This window comes from Sapajus apella, unplaced genomic scaffold, assembly GCF_009761245.1.
Source record: "Sapajus apella isolate SASKATOON/1434 unplaced genomic scaffold, GSC_monkey_1.0 scaffold22, whole genome shotgun sequence".
Lineage (NCBI taxonomy): Eukaryota > Metazoa > Chordata > Mammalia > Primates > Cebidae > Sapajus > Sapajus apella.
This window is the reverse complement of record NW_022436962.1, coordinates 5,014,168-5,033,633: the sequence shown is the minus strand read 5'-3', so window position 1 is coordinate 5,033,633 and position 19,466 is coordinate 5,014,168. Positions and strand designations below refer to the sequence as shown.

The 19,466-nt window shown below is 49.7% G+C and overlaps 1 non-coding gene and 1 pseudogene across 2 annotated transcripts; both read right to left on the bottom strand.

Moving 5' to 3' along the window:
* Positions 1–2,559: 2,559 nt before the first annotated feature.
* LOC116559114 lies at positions 2,560–2,699 on the bottom strand. The gene has a single exon (XR_004272312.1). It is a non-coding gene; the product is annotated as a U4 spliceosomal RNA (small nuclear RNA).
* Positions 2,700–2,883: 184 nt separating this feature from the next.
* Positions 2,884–3,216, bottom strand: LOC116558595 (annotated as a pseudogene). The gene has a single exon (XR_004272086.1). The product of XR_004272086.1 is annotated as a small nuclear ribonucleoprotein G pseudogene (transcript).
* Positions 3,217–19,466: the final 16,250 nt, after the last annotated feature.

Below are 19,466 nucleotides of genomic sequence, written 5' to 3'. Positions count from 1 at the left end.
GTCAAAGCCAGAGCAGCATCCTACATGACAGGAGCAGGGGGAAGAAAGAGAGAGAGGAGGGTGCGACACATTTTTTTTTTTTTTTTTGAGATGGAGTCTCCCTCTGTCACCTAGGCTGGAGTGCAATGGCGTGGTCTCAGCTCACTGCAACCTCTGTCTCCTGGGTTCAATTCTCCTACCTCAACCTCCCAAGTAGCTGGGACTATAGGTGCCCATAACCACATCTGGCTAATTTTTGTATTTTTAGTAGAGATGGGTTTTCACTATGTTGGCCAGGCTTGTCTCGAACTGCTGACCTCGTGATTCGCCTGCCTTGGCCTCCCAAAATGCTGGGATTACAGGCGTGAGCCACTGCGCCTGGCAGGTGCTGCACACTTTTGAACAACCAGATCTTGCAATAACTCACTCACTCACTATCACGAGGATAGCACCAAGGAGATGGTGCTAAACCATTCATGAGAAATCCACCCACGTGATCCAACCACCTCCCACCAGGTCCCACCTCCAACACTGAAGATTACAATTTAACATGAGATTTGGGCAGAGACACACATCCAAACCATATTAGTAGCACAGTCAGAAAGCTTCAAGCTCCAGTCTTTCTACCACCAGACTCTTTTCTGGCAAAATATAAATGGTCCGGGGGAGGTAAAAGCCAGGTCTTGTTATTTACACTTTAGTGTGAATGAGTGCATTGAGATCCCCAAGGAAATTGACTGAGATCAGGTGGGCAATCAATATCTGATAAATACGCCTCTGCCTCTACCCTGGGCCAGGAGTCACTGCGGCTTATCTGAATCACCTGACTCCTCCTACCTCCCTTCCTGCCCACAGTCCCTGCCCCACTATCAACACAGTTACCTTTCTAAAACTCAGGTTTGATGATCTTGCATGCCCTAAAATGAATCAGAGGATGCCTTTGCCCGTAGAGTGGGTCCACATCACTTAGCCAGGATTCAAAGCCTTTTTGATGACGTGAGCCTTCCTCTCTTCCCTCCCTTCCCACCAGCTCCCTATGTTCTGGCCACAAAGGGAGGTTGCAGGGCTCTACAATGCCTCCACTTTTTTCCCTTCATACGTTTGCTTGCATAGCTCCCTCTGCCTTTCTCTGCTATCTTAGTTAGCTGGGGCTGATAGAACACCACAGACCGTGGCTTAAACAACAATTTATTTTTCACAGTTCTGGAGTCTGGGAAACCCAAGCTCAAGGTGCCGGCAGATTCTTTGTCTGCTGCGGGGTCTCCCCCTTGTTTGCAGATGGCTGTCTTCTTCTTGTATCCTTACATAATCAAGAGAAAAATAATCTGTCTTATGTTTCTCCTCAAAAGGACACTAATTCCATTCATGAGGGCTCTACCTTCATGACCTCATCACCTCCCAAAGGCCCCACCTCCTAACACCATCACGTTGCAGGTGAGGATTTCAACATGTGAACTTTAGAGGGAGGCGGGCCTGGGGCTCACGTCTGTAATCCCGGTACTTTGGGAGGCTGAGGCGGGTGGTTCACCTGAGGTGAGGACTGGCCTGGCCAATATGGTGAAACCCCATCTCCACTAAAAATACAAAACTTAGCTGGGAGTGGTGGTGGGCTCCTGTAATCCTAGCTACTCGGGAGGCTGAGGCAGGAGAATCGCTTGAACCCTGGAGGTGGAGGTTGCAGTGAGTCAAGATTGCACCATTGCATCCCAGCCTGGATGACAAGAGTAAAACTCTATCTCAAACAAAACACAACAAACAAACAAACTGTAGAGGGTCACAGACATTCACATGGTGAGACCCAGCATCGTCTTGAGTCTGTCCCTTCTTGCCCTCCTGCCCCTTCCCCTCTCTCAGGCTTCAGAGGCCTGTACCAAGGTCACCCTCTGGACTCCCTGGCCCCAGACAAACACCAAGTCCTTTCCTGGCCCTGAGGGTCTCTGTGGCACTAAGCCCTGCCCGCCTCAGCCTATTCCTCCCCTCCCACGGGCTCTGGGCAGGGTTTGCAGGGGCAGAGCTGGGAGAGAGGCTTCCAGGAACAGGAAGCAGGAATGAGGTGGAGCTGGGAGAGCTGCTCCGTGTGAGATCCAGAGGTGGAGAGAAGGCTGGCCATCATGAACGTAACTGCCTCTTTGACTTTTCTTTCAGAAGGGGAAAGGGACTTTAGCTAAGATTTAAATGATTTTAAGTTGTTTTTGGTTTCCAGACATAATTTTGTGTGCATCCCTGACTCAGAGGAGCCCCAAGACAGGCATGGCGCTCCCCTATCCTCACCCCACCCCATCTGGCCCCCACATTCCTTGCATTTTAGCAAACACCCTTACCTTTTCCTTCCCTGAAACAGCCAAGGATTGGATGTGCTTAACCTCCTGATTCCATGCAAATTCCCAGCTTCTCTCTCTGTATCTATCCCTCTCTTCCCTCCTGCCTCAGGGATTAGGTTCCTTTTCTGTTGAAGCCAATCTGGCCACTGGTGCTCTTTTCTTTTCTCTTTTCTCTTTCAATTTTTTTTTTTTATTATGGCAGATACGCTTAATCTAATTTACCATATTAACCATGTGTTTTTTTTCTTTTTAAATTTAGTCTACGTAGAGACTGTCAAAAATTGCCAATGCCGACTATATTTCAAGTCATCATGGTGGGGTATTGGGAAAAGTTTTCAATTAGCAATAATGGAGTCTCAGATAAACCTCATTGGCTGCGATGCTCCGCTGCACAAAGCTCATATTAACCATGCTTAAGAGTAGACCTCGGTGGCGTTAACTACAGCCACGCTGTTGTGCAGCCGTCACCACCGTCCATCCACAGAGCTCTTTTCATCTTGCAAAGTTGAAACTCTGTACCCATGAAACAATAACTCCCCGCCCCTCCCCCAGGCCGGGCAACCACCATGCTACTTTCCGCCTTATGAGAGAGAGGACATGGGTTTCTCCGCTGAACAGCCATTATTTATACTCGTTCCAAGGCTTCTAACAGGATGATACTATTTCCCCGTATTACCACCATTCCAATATTGTTCTGTTGTCCGCTAGTCGCCATCTCCACACATTCATCTATCACAAGATTCATAAAGGGATCAAATCCCCGCAATATTCCTTGGACATGTCTGCCACCATTTAATTTCAATGATAACTTCTTGTCCATAAATTTTTTCAACTCGGGAGGGTGAGCTTTGCTCATGATGGCTACTCCGCGGGCACACAGTGTCCTTGGAACGGAATGCACGGCCTACTCTACGCTCCCGCCTATTTTTACATATTTTAAAATCCAACCTCCTTGAAAAAGAAGCTCACTCTCTCACTTCTTCACATATGCCCACATGCTTGTTTTTATTAGCCAATTATTATTTTTATGAAGATAATGAATGGTCACAGCTTAGAAAGACAAAAAAGTACCAGATTTCTAGCAGTTTCCTGTGTCCCACTCTCCCTAAAGGCAACCACTTTTTTTTTTTTTTTTTTTTTGAGACAGAATCTTGCTCTTGTAGCCCAGGCTGGAGTGCAATGGTACAATCTTCACTCACGGCAACCTCCACCTCCTGGGTTCAAGTGATTCTCCTGCCTCAGCCTCCCGAGTAGCTGGGATTATAGGCATGAACCACCATGCCCAGCTAGTTTTTATATTTTTAATAGAGACAGGGTTTCATCATATTGGTTAGGCTGGTCTTGAACTCCCGACCTCAGGTGATCCTCCTGCCTTGGGCTCCCAAAGTACTGGGATTACAGGCGTGAGCCACCCGCCTGGCTGGCAACCACTTTAAGTCTTAATTTTTCTGATATTCCAATGTGTACTTCCAACAACAGCCTGATAGTGCTCTTTGTAGAGTTTTCAGTTTAAACACTAGCTAGGCTGGGCGCAGTGGCTAATGTCTGTAATCCCAGCACTTTTGGCTGCCGAGGCAGGTGGATCACCTGACTCAAGGAGTTCGAGACCAGCCTGGACAACATGGTGAAATTCTGTCTCTACTGAAAATACAAAAATTAGCCAGGCATGCTTGTGGGCGCCTGCAGTCCCAGCTACTCTGGAGGCTGAGGCAGGAGAGTCACTTGAATCCGGGGGTCAGAGGTTGCAGTGAGCCAGGATCTCACCACAGCACTCCAGCCTAGGTGACAGAGTGAAACTTAACCTCAAAAATAAATAAACAAATAAATAGATTAAAAAAAATAAATAAATACTATCTAAACTGACTTCTTGTGACAGAAGGCAAGCACAGTGTTCTAGCAAACCGCATGCAAGCCCATCGCCCATCCTCTCCATACATGTAGCTTCAACTCAAGTTTTGGTTAAGTGAAAAGTAGTGGCCGGGCGCAGTGGCTCATGCCTGTAATCCCAGCACTTTGGGAGGCTGAGGCAAGCAGATCACAAGGTCAGGGGATGGAGACTGTCCTGGCCAACACGGTAAAAACCTGTCTCTACTAAAAATACAAAACAATTAGCTGGGCGTGGTGGCACGCGCCTGTATTCCCAGCTGCTTGGGAGGCTGTGCAGGAGAATCCCTTGAACCTGGAAGACAGGGGTTGCAGCAAGCCGAGATAGCACCACCGTCACTCCAGCCTGCGCGACAGAGCGAGACTCTGTCTCACAAAAAAAAGTTACATAACTTTGATTAAATTGTTTTACATCCCATGCAGTATGTTGTGATTAACATTCCCTTTGTGTATGACTTTTGGTTTCCTCTGAAGTTAAGTTTTGCCATGTTTTTATTTGCTTAGTTGTCTATGTATGTATTCATGACTAAATTGGCCTCTTTTTCCTGATGGCCTAGAGGGCTCGGTAGATCCCAACCTGTGAGGAAGTTATGAGCGTTCTTCTCTCTTCTCTCCTTTCTTTTTTCTCTTCCATATGCCTTGCCCCTAGTCTCCCGCTCTAATCTGTGCTAGCTACTTACTGGGCCTCCTATATAATCGTTAGTGATGCTGGAGCTTCCCTCTCTAGTGCCCTGGGAATTCCCTTTGCCTCTTACCTACAGGATCCCAAATTCCCTGAACCCCATGCCTGCCTTTTGGTGATTTGCCCCTTCATTTTGGTAAAACCCAATCTCTAGTAGCTTCGTGAGAAAAGAGGCAAGAGAATTTAGAAACTTTGCATATTTGAAAATACCTTTCTTCTTTTTTCTTTTCCTTTTTTTTTTTTTTTTTTTTTTGAGACTGAGTCTAGCCCTTTTGCCCAGGCTGGAGTGCAGTGGCACGATCTCAGCTCACTGCAACCTCCACTTCCTGGGTTCAAGCAATTCTCTTGCCTCAGCCTCCTGAGTAACTGGGATTACAGGCATGTGCCACCATGCCCGGCTAATTTTTGTATTTTTAGTAGAGATGGGGGTTTTATCATGTTGGCCAGGATGGTCTCGAACTCCTGAGCTCAAGTGATCTGCTTTCCTTGGCCTCTCAAAGTGCTGGGATTACAAGTGTGAGCCACCAAGCCCAGCTGGAAAATATCTTTCTTCTACCTTGACAGTTAATTGATAGTTTAGTTGAGCATACTTAGAATTCTAGTTGAAAATTATTTTCTCTTATAATTTTTTGGGCAGGGTGCAGTGGCTCATGCCTATAATCCCAGCACTTTGGGACACCAAGGTGGGCATACCACTTGAGGTCAGGAGTTCGAGACCAGACTAGCCAGCATGGTGAAACCCCGTTTCTACTAAAAATACAAAAATGAGCTGGGCGTGTTGGCATGCGCCAGTAATCCTTCCTGCTTCGGAAGCTGAGGCAAGAGAATTGCTTGAACTTGGGAGTTGGAGGTTGCAGTGAGGCGAGATTGTTCCAGGGCACTCCAGCCTGGGCAACAGTGCGAGGCTGTCTCAAAAAAAAAAAAAAGATTTTTATAGAGATTTTTCTATTGCATTCTAGTTTCCTGTGTTGCTCTTCAGAAGCCTCAAACTGTCCAACTTTGAATTTTTGTGTGTGACCCATTTTTCTCTTTGGAAGTTTCAAATGTCTTCTCTGTCTCCTGTGCCTCAGGTCTTCGTGGTTAATAGAGATGGGACTTGGTGAGGCCTGGCCCCTGCAGCGCTGTGAGTTTCATTTCTTTGGCGACTATCTCCATTTCCGGCTCTTTGTTCTCTTTTTCTGGAGCTCCAAGTAGTAAAATATTGACTTCCTGGATGATCCTTGAATTTTATTATCTTTCTTGATCTATTTTCCGTCCTTTTTTTGTGCCTCTGGAATCTGTCTTCAACTTTATTTTCTAGCCCTTCTAATGCACATTTTATAGTTGCTTTCATGTCCTATTAAGAGCTCCTTTTGTTTCCTGAAGGTCCGTTTTTCCTTTTTTGTATGGACTCTCTTCTCATTTCATGGACGTATTATCTCTCTGTCTTTGGAAATATTGATCATAGTTTTTTGATGTTTCGTTTGTTCTTTGCATTGTGTGTTTGGTAAACCAACAAGTATGAGACAGATCTTGACTGATTTAGAAGTTTATTTTGCCAAGTTTGAGGATGCACCTGGGAAAAAGAAACACAAGCCACGGCAGGATCTGAGGCCCATGCTTTTTTCCAGAGATGGTTTTGAGGACTTTAACTATTTAATTAGTTATATAATTAACAATATCACATTCATTATCATATTAATAGTCCCTTCAGGACTCTGTCTCCCCTTGACTTCTGTGACATCATGCTAATCTTATTCTAGCCCTGTCTCTTTTTCTCACCTCTTCTGAGTGTCTTCCTCTGCCTCCCTTTAAAACACGTCCATGGCCGGGCGTGGTGGCTCACGCCTGTAATTCCAGCACTTTAGGAAGCCAAAGGGGGTGAATCAACTGAGGTCAGGAGTTTGGGACCAGCCTGGTCAACATGGTGAAACCCTGTCTCTACCAAAAATATAAAAATTAGCTGGACATGGTTGTGTGTGCCTGTAGTCCCAGCTACTCAGGAGGCTGAGGCAGAAGAATTGCTTGAACCCGGGAGGCAGGGGTTGCAGTGAGCCGAGACTGCACCACTACACTCCAGCCTGGGTGACAGAGCAAGACGCTGTCTCAAACAAAACTAAAAAGAACATGTCCATGTCCCCTGGGGCTTATTCGCAAACTTCTTCTCTTCCATAGCAAGAGTAACTTGCTAGAGTTCCCCACACAGTTTCCTATGCCACTGTGCCTTGGCCAGGCTCTTCCTTGGGTCTGTAGTGCCCTTTGTCCTTGCTTGCCTGATGAACTCCTATACTTCCTACAAAACCCAGCTCAGGGCTTATGCCCTCTGCAAAGCTTCTCTTGAGTCCCCTCTAAGAGAATTCATCACTACCTTCTCAGTATGACAGCAAAACACATGTTATTGCATGTATTACAAATGTTTGCGGAGTTTTTATACATTCATGTGGCCAAGAAGGCAGGAAAAGCAGGCTTCCCTTCTGTCTGGATTCAGACTGAGTGACAAAAAGTTCACATTTATCAAGGCAGGTGGAGAGGATAAGCGGCAGAACATAGCAAGAGCGTATTTCGCTCCAGGCTGGACGTCCTGAATTATTTTGAGGTGGCTGCCCCTGGAGGTGGGAGTGAATGTCCTTTTGTTACGGGCTGTGAGATTCTTGGCTCTCTGGACTCCACAAGGCACCCTGGGAACCTCGATATCCTTCAGTAGTGGAAATGGGAATTGTCTTCGTACCTGGGCCTCCTGAGGCATCAGGACCGTCCACTCACTCCCTGCTCCACACCTCCCTTGAGGGTCAGCAGCCTTCTCTCAAAGCTCTTTCCTGGCTTCTCAGCGTCACCGTTGGCCATGCCCGGAGAGGAGCAGGGGCTACTGCAGCAGGTGTCTCTTCCTGGGATGAATCGCCATGAAGTCTTTAGAGACACTTGTGCACACACTGCTGGTCAGGCATCCTTCCCATGCGCGTCCTTGAATGGGTTCCAGAGGGTCTCTGAGCCCCCTGGAATTGCTGTGTGACAGCTTTTGGCTTTTCAAAATGATATGTGTGAATGCTTTTGGTTTGCAAAAGTTTTCATAGGAAGCTTGAGCCCTCCCTGCCGCCGCCTCCTTAAAAGTTAAGCACCACAGATCACTTAGATTCTCAAGGGAATTCCGGGACTACAGTGAGACCTCACTTTAAGAAAGATAGACGTGTCCAAAGCAGCTAGGTTGGGGTTGCAGTAACTGCCTTGCAAGACGCTGCAGATGAGTTGTATTTGTTGCTCTCCAAGCTTTAGCCCTGGAATCGACCCAGATCACCTAGCTGTGAACGAGCAAGCAGGGAAGGTTCAGGGAGGGGTGAGTAAGAGGCTGGGACTAGAAACATTTTTGATTGTTTATCATGTGGGTGGAGGGAGAGGGGAGGGTGGAATGGGGAAGAGGGACGTTCACATACCATCAGCCACTCTGAAAGTTTCACACCAAGTGATCTCAGGCATATGGTAGGTCACAAACAGGTTGCCCACACATTCTCTCTTTCTCTCTCTCTCTCTCTGTCTCTCTAAACACACACACATACACACACACACACCATAACCCTACCCCCCCCACCCCCCCACACCCACCCACCCCTGACACACATACACACACACACCCCACACACACATACACACACACACCCCACACACACATACACACCCCCCCCACACACACACACACTCAAAAACACACACACACACACCGGATGCTCACAAATGCTCCCTCTGGTGGCAAGAAGAAGAACTTTATCTCTTTATTCCAGGAATAGAAATTCAGCCAATGCCAGGGTTTTCTCACATAACCCACACAGAGGGCTGAAACAAAAATCACAGTTTTATAATGACACTGTTTCATGCAATGCCTTAGGGACATTTTATTAAACCACAAAATACCTGGAGCTCACTAGCAATGGCTCATCTTACATGCAATAACTTGTATATTAAAAATTTCTTGGGTGGGGAGCGGCGGCTCACGCCTGTAATACCAGCACTTTGGGAGGGTGAGGTGGGTGGATCATCTGAGGTCAGGAGTTCGAGACCAGCCCGGCCAACACAGTGAAACCCCGTCTCTACTAAAAATACAAAAATTAGCCAGGCATGGTGGCATGCACCTGTAGTCCCAACTACTCGGGAGGCTGAGGCAGAGGAATTGCTTGAACCTGGGAGGCAGAGGTTGCAGTGAGCCAAGACTGAGCCACTGCACTCCAGCCTGGGTGACACAGAGAGATTCCGTCTCAAAAAAAAAAAAATTCTTGGTTGAATCCTGTTACTGGCTGCCATTGGACATAATTAAAAATCGTACTTTATTTTTTCTTGATCATTTCATCTTTTGTGTTATTTTGTAGATGATAATGTGAATCAGGATAACAATAAGAACCTACTAAAAGTACAGAATATCGGCTCTCAAACTAACAATAAAGGGTGTCAAGTCAAATTGCAAGGTAGCAGCCCCAGGTCACCAACCTTGAACAAAGCGTTTATACCCTTGGTGGGGCTCAGTGGCTTACCCCTGTAATTCCAAGGCTTTGGGAGGCCGAGGTGGGAGTATCATTTGAGCTTAGAAGTTTGTGACACCCTGGGCAACAGAGGGAGACCCAGGACCCCTTTACATGGCTTGCTAAGGACTTCAAAGGCCTTTTGTTTAAGTCAGTTAAATCTATTAATATTCTCCATATCAGAAATTAAAACTGAGAATAAAGTTAAACATATACATATTTGAAACAGAGTCTTGCTTGTTGTCCAGGCTGGAATTCAGTGGTGCAGTCTTGCCTCACTGCAGCCTCCACCTCCTGGGTTCAAGCTATTCTCGTGCCTCAGCCTCCCGAGTAGCTGGGATTACAGGCAAGTGCCACCATGCCTGGCTAATTTTTGTATTTTTAGTAGGGACTGGGGTTTCACCATGTTGGCCAGGCTGGTCTTGAACTCATGAGCTCAAACGATCCACCCGCCTTGGCCTCTCAAATTGCTGGAGTTACAAGTGTGAGCCGCTGCACCCAGCCTAAAATATATTAATTCATTTAGTGATTATAATAAGTCCATCTTACATGTTAACTTAAGCATTTTATTGTATGTTATAAATAATATAACAATATATTTTACATTACAAATAATGTGAAAAAAATACAAATGAAGTATTATTATTTAATATAAATTAAATGTTTTGTGATAAAATTACGGAGCAGAAATACCTAGTGAAGAGTGGTATTGTTTTACATTTTTATGAATCCTTTTCATTAAAGGCCTAATAGAAGACAGTTGCATTCTCCTATCTGCTCTGCAGTCAATCTGTTTGCTAGAAATACAAATGAAAATATCTAGTTTTGCATAGATATGTAGTCAGAAAAGAGAGAAGTATTTTAATAGCCTTTTCAGAGAACTGTGAATATTCTTGGGCACTACATATCAAAAATAAGTGGGAGTTTCTTAAGGGTTAGCTACAATGTACAATCTGAAACCTATCAGTAAAGTTTTAATACTCGGTTACATTGAATTCCATTGATTTGTCTTGCACTTTGAATAGATCTTTTACCCATGTATGATTTTGTGACATTATGCCTTGGTCATTTGAGGATGCTGATGTTCCAAGTTATGCATATTTTCCAAATGTTGACACATTTCATACATTAAACAATGATAAAAAATTTCATCCTTAATATCACCATTGACAAATAGAACTTTTCAAGATTCAAATTTTTGTTGGAAAGCTTGAATTGTATAATTGGCAACAAATATTCTGAGCTGTTTTCCTTGGGGTTACAGGTTTAGGCTGGGTGCGGTGGCTCACGCCTGTAATCCCAGCACTTTGGGAGGCTGAGGCTGGAGGATCACCTGAGGTCAGGAGTTCTAAACCAGCCTAGCCAACATGACGAAAACCTGTCTCTACTAAAAACACAAAAATTAGCTGGACTGGGTGGTATATGCCTGTAATCCCAGCTACTCGGGGGGCTGAGGCACAAGAATCACTTGAATCTGGGGGTGGAGGCTGCAGTGAGCCGAGATCCGGGTACTGCATTCCAGCCTGGGCGACAGAATGAGATTCTTTCTATTACTTTGTTCATTTCTGAGAAAATATCTACCAGTGGTCAAGTCCAGTTAACGGTAATTTTTCTTTTTCTTTTTGTCTCTCTCTCTCTCCTTTTTTTTTTTTTTTTTGGACGGGTGTCCCACTGCTGAATTGCAGTGGCTCAATCTCTTCCCTTCTCTTCCTTTTTTTTTTTTTTTTTTCCTTGAGACTGGGTTTCACTCTGTTGCCTAGGCTGCAGTGCAGTGGTGCCGTCTTAGCTCACTGCAGCCTCAACCTCCCAGGCTCAAGCGATCCTCCTGCCTCAGCCTCCCAAGTAGCTGAGACCACGAGTGTGCACCACTATGGCTGGCTAATTTTTGTATTTTTTGTAAAAATGGGGTCTTATATGTTCCTCAGGCTGGTCTCAAACTCCTGGGCTCAAGTAATCCTCCCACCTCGGCCTCCCAAAGTGTTGGAATTACCAATGTGAGCCATTGCATCCAGACAATAGTTTTTCAATCAGTTCTTTTCTCGAGTGAAAATGACGTTTCATGATGGAATACAGCACTGAGGGCTTACATAGGTATGCAGATATGCACTCCATCACACTTTGGTATAAGGCAGAAGTGCTACCTATATATGCTAACCACGTTTAATGCAATTAACATTTTTTCCTGTTTCATCAAGGACACTTAAATAAAACTGGCTTTTTGGCCCCAGGGAGCGCAATGTGGGAAAGAATAAGGCACCAGTTTTACCCACCATTGCCTTTGCACTATCAATGCACATGCCAACCCAATGAAAGGACAAATATGCTCCCCCCAGGAGTTGGTGGACCACTCGTCAAGAAGCATTACCGCATTGCAAGCCCAGGATAGTGCGTGATGGGGTGGAGGGGTTCTGTCTTAGGAGGCCGAATCCCCCTCTGCCTTCCGCTTTGGTGGGGAGAATCCAGTCCACCCCTAGCCCCCAGGCCCCTGCTTGGTTTCTGACCTCTGCTGCAGCAGCTGCACTCTGGGTATAGTCCCGTTTCCCTGCTGGATGGACAGCAAGCACCTTGGAACTGGGCTTTGTGTTCCAATTCTCCTACAGCCGAGCCCCGACGAGCGGCCAGCGAAGAGATGGGCGGAGGTGTGGCTGGGAGTCCGCATGTGTAAGGAAGCAAAGGGGGCCTCCTCTTTCTTGCATGAAGAGGAGGGTAGCAGCTTGCCCCCCACCCTGCCCCAGGGTGAATAGGGTGGGACTCCATGAAAGCCCCGCCCTCAGCAAGAGGCTCAGCCCAGCCTCAGCATTTTGGAGAGGCTGTCCCATCCTGGCTGGGGTCTGGAAGGACCTTCATTAGACTTGCTGACTGAGAAGGTCCCACCTTGCTCAATTCCTTCCCAAGCCTCCTGCAAAATAATCATGGAGTAGGGGCAAGGGCGTGAGAGCAGGGAAGAAGGAGGACGGGGCTTTGGAGGAGAATGGAGTGGGAGGAGGAAGCGGTCAGGGAGGCGGGATGCTCACCAGATGCCGGGGCAGGGCTCTTTGTCTGTGTTGGCACCTGCTTCCCCCTGACATTCCTGGCCCCAGCCTGGGCACGGGGTGGAGGGGCTGGTCATAGTTCAGGGTGACCTCCCAGGGCCTAAGTTTAACATCAACAAAGGCCCAGTGCCCAGCTGTTGTTTCTATGTGTGTCTGAGCACATTGTTGGAGGGGCCAGCAGTTCATCACCTGTGTCAAGGTCAGTGAGCGGCTGCACTGCTCCTCTCGGGGGAGGACCAGTTGGGGCCCAGACACTCCAGGTGCCAAGACCACGAACGAGATGGCTTCTGAGCCAGCCCTTTCCTTGTAACCCTAGTTATGAGCCCCCCAGCCTTATTTCAGGACCCAGAGAAACAAACAGAGATCCCTCCTGAGCCATGAGAGGCCATCGCCTGCGCTGCGTCTGGTCAGAAGTTGCCTCTGTATTGGGTGCTTGTTCATTCATTTACTCAATGAGCATTTATTGAGCAGCTACTATGTGTCAGGCACCGTGCTGCCCACTGAAGATGCAAAAATGAGTAAGACGTAGTGTCGACACTCAGGTTTCTCCCAGATGACTAAACAGATGACTTCGATATTGTGGATGCCATGTACGGAAAGGGGGACATACAGGGCTGTGGGGCCTGGAGGAGTGGCTCCTGATGCAGCCAGGGGTGGTCAGGGTGGACTCCCCGGACGAGTCAGCGCTCCACTGAGACCTGGAGGGTAGGTGGAGTGGGAGAGAAGGGCCTTCGGAGCCGCCTCCGCTGCTCTGGGGATGTTGAATAGTTCTCTGCAGCTGGGCCAGGGGGCACAGGGGCCAGGGAGCTGTGAGGCTGTGATCGTGAAGGCGCATGTGACTTGACTACAGGTTTGCATTTCATCCCCATATTGTCATCGAGGGAAGTGGTTTGGGAGGAGGTGGGATGGAGAGGCTTCCGCAGAGGAGGCTGCTGCCGTGAAGCTGGCAGAAGGCGGCGCCCGAGCAGAGACCCTGGCGTGGGTCTGTGGAGGAGGGTGGCTCAGGGGCCCCGAGGGGAGCAGGACAGGACTTGCTGCTCCCCTGACTGTGAGGAAGAAGGGAGGAAGCAGAGGGGTAACCCTCAGATTTCTGGTTTGTCTCGGCGGCTGTGGCTGGGCCTGTCTGTGACAGGGAGAATAGAGAGGGAGCAGATGGGGTTGAGGGTGGGGCCAGAGAGTGAGAAGGGGCTAGGTGGTGTCTAGGCAGCTGGGCACACGGGCCTGGTGCTGGCGTGGGCTAGGCTGCCCAGCAGGCCCCGGGGAGGGACGGCAGGCTGAGATGCTGCCCCCACAGACTCACTCTCCCCTCAGCCTTGGCACTAAGTGTGTCCCTCTGGCAAAGAAGGAAATAATTTCTGTCCCTCGCCATCTGCTGCATGGGAAGATGGGAATGGAGTGAACGTGGCATGAGGGGATCAGGAGCACCGAGGGGCTGTGTCCAGCTGCCCAGGCCATCCACGGGGCCGCACCGCGCTGAGGACAGTGGTGGGGGCAGGAGCCAAGGTTCATCATGTGTCCCAGGGCCTGGGCTGATGCCTTATAGAGGGGTGTCTGGGGGGCTCCAGAGTTCTCTGGGTCTGAAGCAAGGTGGGGAGGGCAGCACAGGGGATGGGCCGGGGCTGGGGCCGCTTATGCTCAGTTCGGGGGCCCCGCTGAGGGGTGAGCACAGATGGAAGTGTCGTGTCTGCCTAGAAGGGGTGTGTTTAGGTGTTTCTTTTTCTTTTTCTTTTTTTTTTTGAGACAGAGTCTTGCTCTGTTTCCCAGGCTGGAGTGCAGTAGCATGATCTCGGCTCACTGTAGCCTGCGCTTCCCGGGTTCAAGCAATTCTCCTGCCTCAGCCTCCTGAGTAGCTGGGATTGCAGTTGTGAGCCACCAGGCCTGGCTAATTTTTGTATTCTTAGTAGAGACAGTGGGGTTTCACCATGTTGGTCAGCCTGGTCTCAAATTTCTGACCTTGTGATCTCCCCGGCTTGGCCTCCCAAAGTGCTGGGATTACAGGCATGAGCCACCACACCCAGCCTAGAATCTATGTTTTGACAAGCCCACCCCAAAATTCTGATGCACTATAAGGGTTTGAAAACCACTGGGGGTGGGGGGGGGCAGGGGCCTGTTCTGCTGCACACCATGCTGGGTCCGGAGGGAACAGATGAGGGGAGAAGCCCCATCAGCTGCCCCTGCGGACAGAGTTTTCAGAGGGAAGGTAGAACTGTGCACAGAAACACAGGAGAGGCCACGCCTAGAACCAAATGAGCATCGGAGACAACGTCTTGTGCAGGAGAGCTAGGTGGGGCCTGGCGGGCGGCGGCACGAGGTGGCATTGGGAAAGGGATGCAGTGACCTGGTGTTCCAGTTCCCAGGGTTGCTAACTGCTCACGTGCCAGCTTGAAAATAATTAGTTTCTAGGGAGGGGTCTACACCCAATTGGCTAGCTCACTTTCCATCACTTTCCTCTGCATTCCCTTGTCCTTGGGCATACAGGGTCAGCAAAACCTCACCCACTTATTATGGGGATTCCTGGAGAGGCAGCCTGTTTTGGGGGACCTGACAAGGAACTGCCAGTCCCGGGCTCGGGGTGTAGAGGCTTGGCGGCAGCACAGAAAAAGGGGGCCAGGGGTGGGAATGGGGGTGGCCTTTGGGCCTCCCTCCTTCATCCTGGCACTGGGCTGGTGGGTGAAACTAGATGGGCCAGAAGAGAATTCAGTGTGCGGCAATGCTGAACTCAAGGCAGGTCGTTCAAGAGAGAAGTGAAGCAACAGGTTTGACAAAGGATGGTGGGCGTGGGAGGGAGTCAGGGGCACAGGGAGGCAGTGTGGAGGGTGGAGGGTGTGAGAGGCAGCGCTGCCTGCCCCGTGCTGGGGCCTGCAGGGACCCACAAGACCCCCACCCTCTTCCCTCTGCTCTGCCTCTCCTTCACTTCCACCCACCCCATCTCCAGCGCTACCCAGGCCTCCCTGGAGGGGAAGAAGAGGCTCCTCTCATGGTGTCTCAGGGCTAAAAAGAGTGGTTAATATTATTTGTTACTACACAGCCAAACCTCTTACAATTAGCTACATCAAGAATCAGTCATTCAAAGCATCACTTGCTGCTTTTTCTTTTTTTTTTTTTTTGAGACACAGTCTCATTCTGTCGCCCGGGCTGGAGTACAGTCGCACGTGATCTCGGCTGACAGCGGCCTTGGTCTCCTGCAGGGCTCAAGCCATCCTTCGCAGTAGCCAGGAGCACAGGCGTGCACCACCACACTCAAGTAATTTCCATATTCTTTGCAGAGACGGGGTTTTTGCCATGTGGCCCAGTCTGGTCTCAAACTCCTGAGCCCAAGCCATCTGCATGCCTCAGCCTCCCAAAGTGCTGGGATTACAGGCCCGAGGCACCATGTTCAGCCCATTTACTGTTTTTAATGTTAGGATGAAGTATACTGAGCTTTGGGGTCACAGCACTGGTCCGTTCCAAGTTCCCTGTGGAAGCCACAGTATTGGCTGAAGATGAGGACATGAAAGTCACAACAATGGCCCCTGTTTACTGAACACTTACTATGTGCAGGGATGGTGAAGGAGCATGGACTTTGGCACAGAGACCTGGGTGCAGCTCTCAGCTCTGCCTCGTCCTTGCTGCAGGATCCTGGGTGATTGCTGAGCCACTGTGAGCCTGTTTCCTCGTGGGTAGAGTGGGGTAAGCCATAGTGCCTACCTCAGAACGTTACTGTGAGACCTCAAGGGGTATATACTAAGAACCAACATTTGTTCAGCATTTGCCTTGTGCCAGGCCTTTGCAATGATCTTAGTACACAGCACTTCATTGGAGCCTCATAGCAACCCCCGGGGCGAGCACCATCATTATCCCCATTTTACAGATGAGCAAGTGGAGTCTCAGAGGGATACACTGCTAAGCTTCACTAGTGAGTGTTCCCGGTGAGTGGAAGGGCCGTTTGCTTCCCAAGTCGTGTGTTGACTTAACTCACTGTGCTGTCTCTAATGCCACAAACTTTCATGTGAGGCTGGTTTGTGGTGAAGAATGGAGGGTGACAGCCTTTTGGTTTCTTTGTTCCTTCTGCTCCAGTCCCCTCAGCCCCCAGCCCTGCCCCTCTCAGAACTCAGACATAGAACGCTGGCCCCGGAACAACAATGGGCTTAAGATGGGGTGGGTGGAGAAGACAGGAGGGACACGGGGTTGGCTGTCACTGAGGCAAAGGTCCCTGACTAGTTGGGGAGAGCCTGTGTCAGGAGGGGCCGCCAGGAAGACAGATGGTCTGGGCTTTGTCACTTGCTAATTTGGGTTTCTGTACTTCCCAAACCAAGCCAGGGCAGCCAGGGCGGACAGGTGCCAGCCACTGAGGTGATGCGCCCTGACTCCACAACCCACGGCCTTACAAGGCTTAGCTCCTCTGGCCAGACACTTCCTTCCCTTGCCCTGTGGTCTCCCCAGCCCTGGGAGGGGAAAGGATGACACTGGAAGCCAGAGGCACCAGAGGCTGGAAACCCCTCCAGGCCTTCCCCTCTCACTGACACCCATCCTGAGTCCCTCTTTCCTAGACTTGCCCCTTCCTCCTGCCATCTAGCCAGCTCTGGTTCTCACTCTTTCTCTTGGCAATTTTTCCATCCATTTCCAGTGAGCTGGGCAGTCACAGAAGATCTGAGAGGATACTGGCCACAGAGGCCGTTCTACTGAGACCTGGATTCTGGTTAAGGCTGCTTCGGTCTCACCCTGGACTTGAAAAGAGGCTAAGGGGACCAGACACAGTGGGTCATGCCTGTAATTCCCAGCACTCTGGGAGGCCAAGGCAGGAGGATTGCTTGTGCCCAGGTGTTCGAGACCAACCTGGGCAATATAGGGAGACCACACTTCTATTAAAAATTCAAAAATCTTTTAAAAATAGAGGCTAGGGGAAAGCCATCAGCCTCGTCCTAAGGAAGGGGACCCCATGGAAGCCAGGCTCAGCCTTAGGTACCTGTACACCCTTAACCCGCTTTGCAGATGAGGAAGCCAAGGTTCAGAGAGGACGTTGCACAGCTGGGTCAGTTCTGCAGTGAACCTAAATTCAGGTTAGTGTCTAGAGAGCCTGCAATAAGGCGAGGGCCATTGCCAGGAGGGGAAACTCTTGTGGTCTAGAGTAGGGCTTGGAGATGAAGCTGGATTAGGAATTAGAACAAGATCAGTTTTAGCATTTGGCATGCTGTGTGCAAAATGGATTGAGAGGGCAAGCGGCCACCTCGATAAACCAAGCAAAAGAGTAGACAGCAAGAAGGTGAAGGCTCTAGTGGGTTAGGGGATAAAGACAGGGACAGGGGTTATATTACCGTTAAAGGAGGGCTCGTGTTAGGGTTAGAATTGGGTTAAAGTTAAGGTTAGGGAAGTATCTTTGCGTTGTGGGCAGCGTGACAGACTTAGGAGACCCGACCCCTCACCCTGTGGCCTCTCCTCTTGGGGCCTGGGCTCCCTCACAGGCACACCGATTGAACTGGACAGTCTTCCTGCTCTGGCATCCTTTGATGCTCTCAGCAGCAACAGAGCTGGCTTTCCGGAAGGCCAGGCCCTGGCAGGGCTGGATTCGGACCTGCTCTGTCTCAGGGCTGCCTTGCTCTGAAACCTGGGCCGGTTCAGCTCACTGACCCTCCTAGGCTCACCATTTTCCTGGCTGGACTATGAAGTCCAGGGCCCAGCAAGGCACTGGAGAACGTATTAATTTCCCAATGCTGCTGTGACAAGCCAGTACACACAGTGTTTTAAAATAACCCAAATGTATTATCTTACAGGTCTGGAGGGCAGAAGTCAGAAGCGTCTCCCTGGGCTGCAAGGCAAGGTGATAGGAGGCCTGCTGCCCCCTGCAGGCTCTAGGGGAGGAGCCGTGCCATGGCCTTTTCTGGCTTCTAGAGGCTGCCTGCATTCCTTGGCTCGTGGCCTCCTTCCATGGTCAAGGCTAGCAGCATAGCATCTTTTCTGACCTCTGCTTCCTTCATCACATTTCCTTCTATCAACCCTGCTCCTCATGCCTCACTCAGCTGAGAAGGACACTTGTGATTAGATTGGGTTCACCAAGATAATCCAGTATAATCTCAAGTGTCTTAAAGTAATCACATCTGCAAAGTCTCTTTGCCATGTAAGGGAACAGATTCACATTTGCATTAGGGCATGGGCACCTACGGGGGCTGTTATTCAGCCTAGCACAAAGGGTGCTGCCTGGGGCGCTCCAGAGCCAGGAGCACTGTTTCTGGCTCTGCGTCTGGGAAGGGTCCTCCCTGAGCAGTCAGCACCTGTGTCAGACAGAACCTCATAGCTTTGGACAGCTGGGCCTGCCCTGCAGGGAGAATGGGAAGCCTGGTTCTGGGCTGCTGTGCACTGAGAAGGGGGAACTTTTCTGTAGGCACGGAGGGAGGAGAAAGGCTGCGGAGGCACACTTGGCTGGGGCAGCCAGTGGGTCTCAGGGCTGAGACCTCCGGTGGTGGCCCCTCAACTGGGTGTGGGCGACCTGGATCATTGGGACCTGCTCCGCGCCCACTCTGTATGTGAAGGTAGATGGGGTCAGGGCAAGGGCAGCAGGGCGTGGCAGTCTTGCTTCTGAAGTCCACCTTTGAGTGACAGCAGGAGAGATACCTAGAAAACCCAGTGTGTGAACTGGGGCCGAAGGTCAGGGTGGATCTGAGGGAGTGAGCTGGAGGCTGGATTCCACACGGTGTGCAGGGATGGCGGGGAATTGGGACATGGAAGTGAGGGGACCCAGCCGCATGCTGCCCAACAAAGTGTGAGGATGCATTACTCTGAGTCTGAGATTCCCCGTGGTTCCTGCCCAGGGAAGGCCCCCAGCTGCCCTGTGTTCGCCACGTCTTGCTGTGGACATCCGGCCACCTACTTTCTCGGCTCGTGTTCACCCTGCTTTGTTCTTCTATTGTCAACCTGTCCTCTTTATTTTTCCTTTTCAAAAAGCAGGATAACTCAGGCAGAGAATTTATTTCCTGAGAATATCAAGGCCTTTTATTGTATAGGCCAGTCATGGTGGCTCACACCTGTAATCCCAGCACTTTGGGAGGCTGAAGCAGGTGGACCGCTCAAGGCCAGGAGGTCGAGACCAGCTTGGCCAACATGGAGAAAC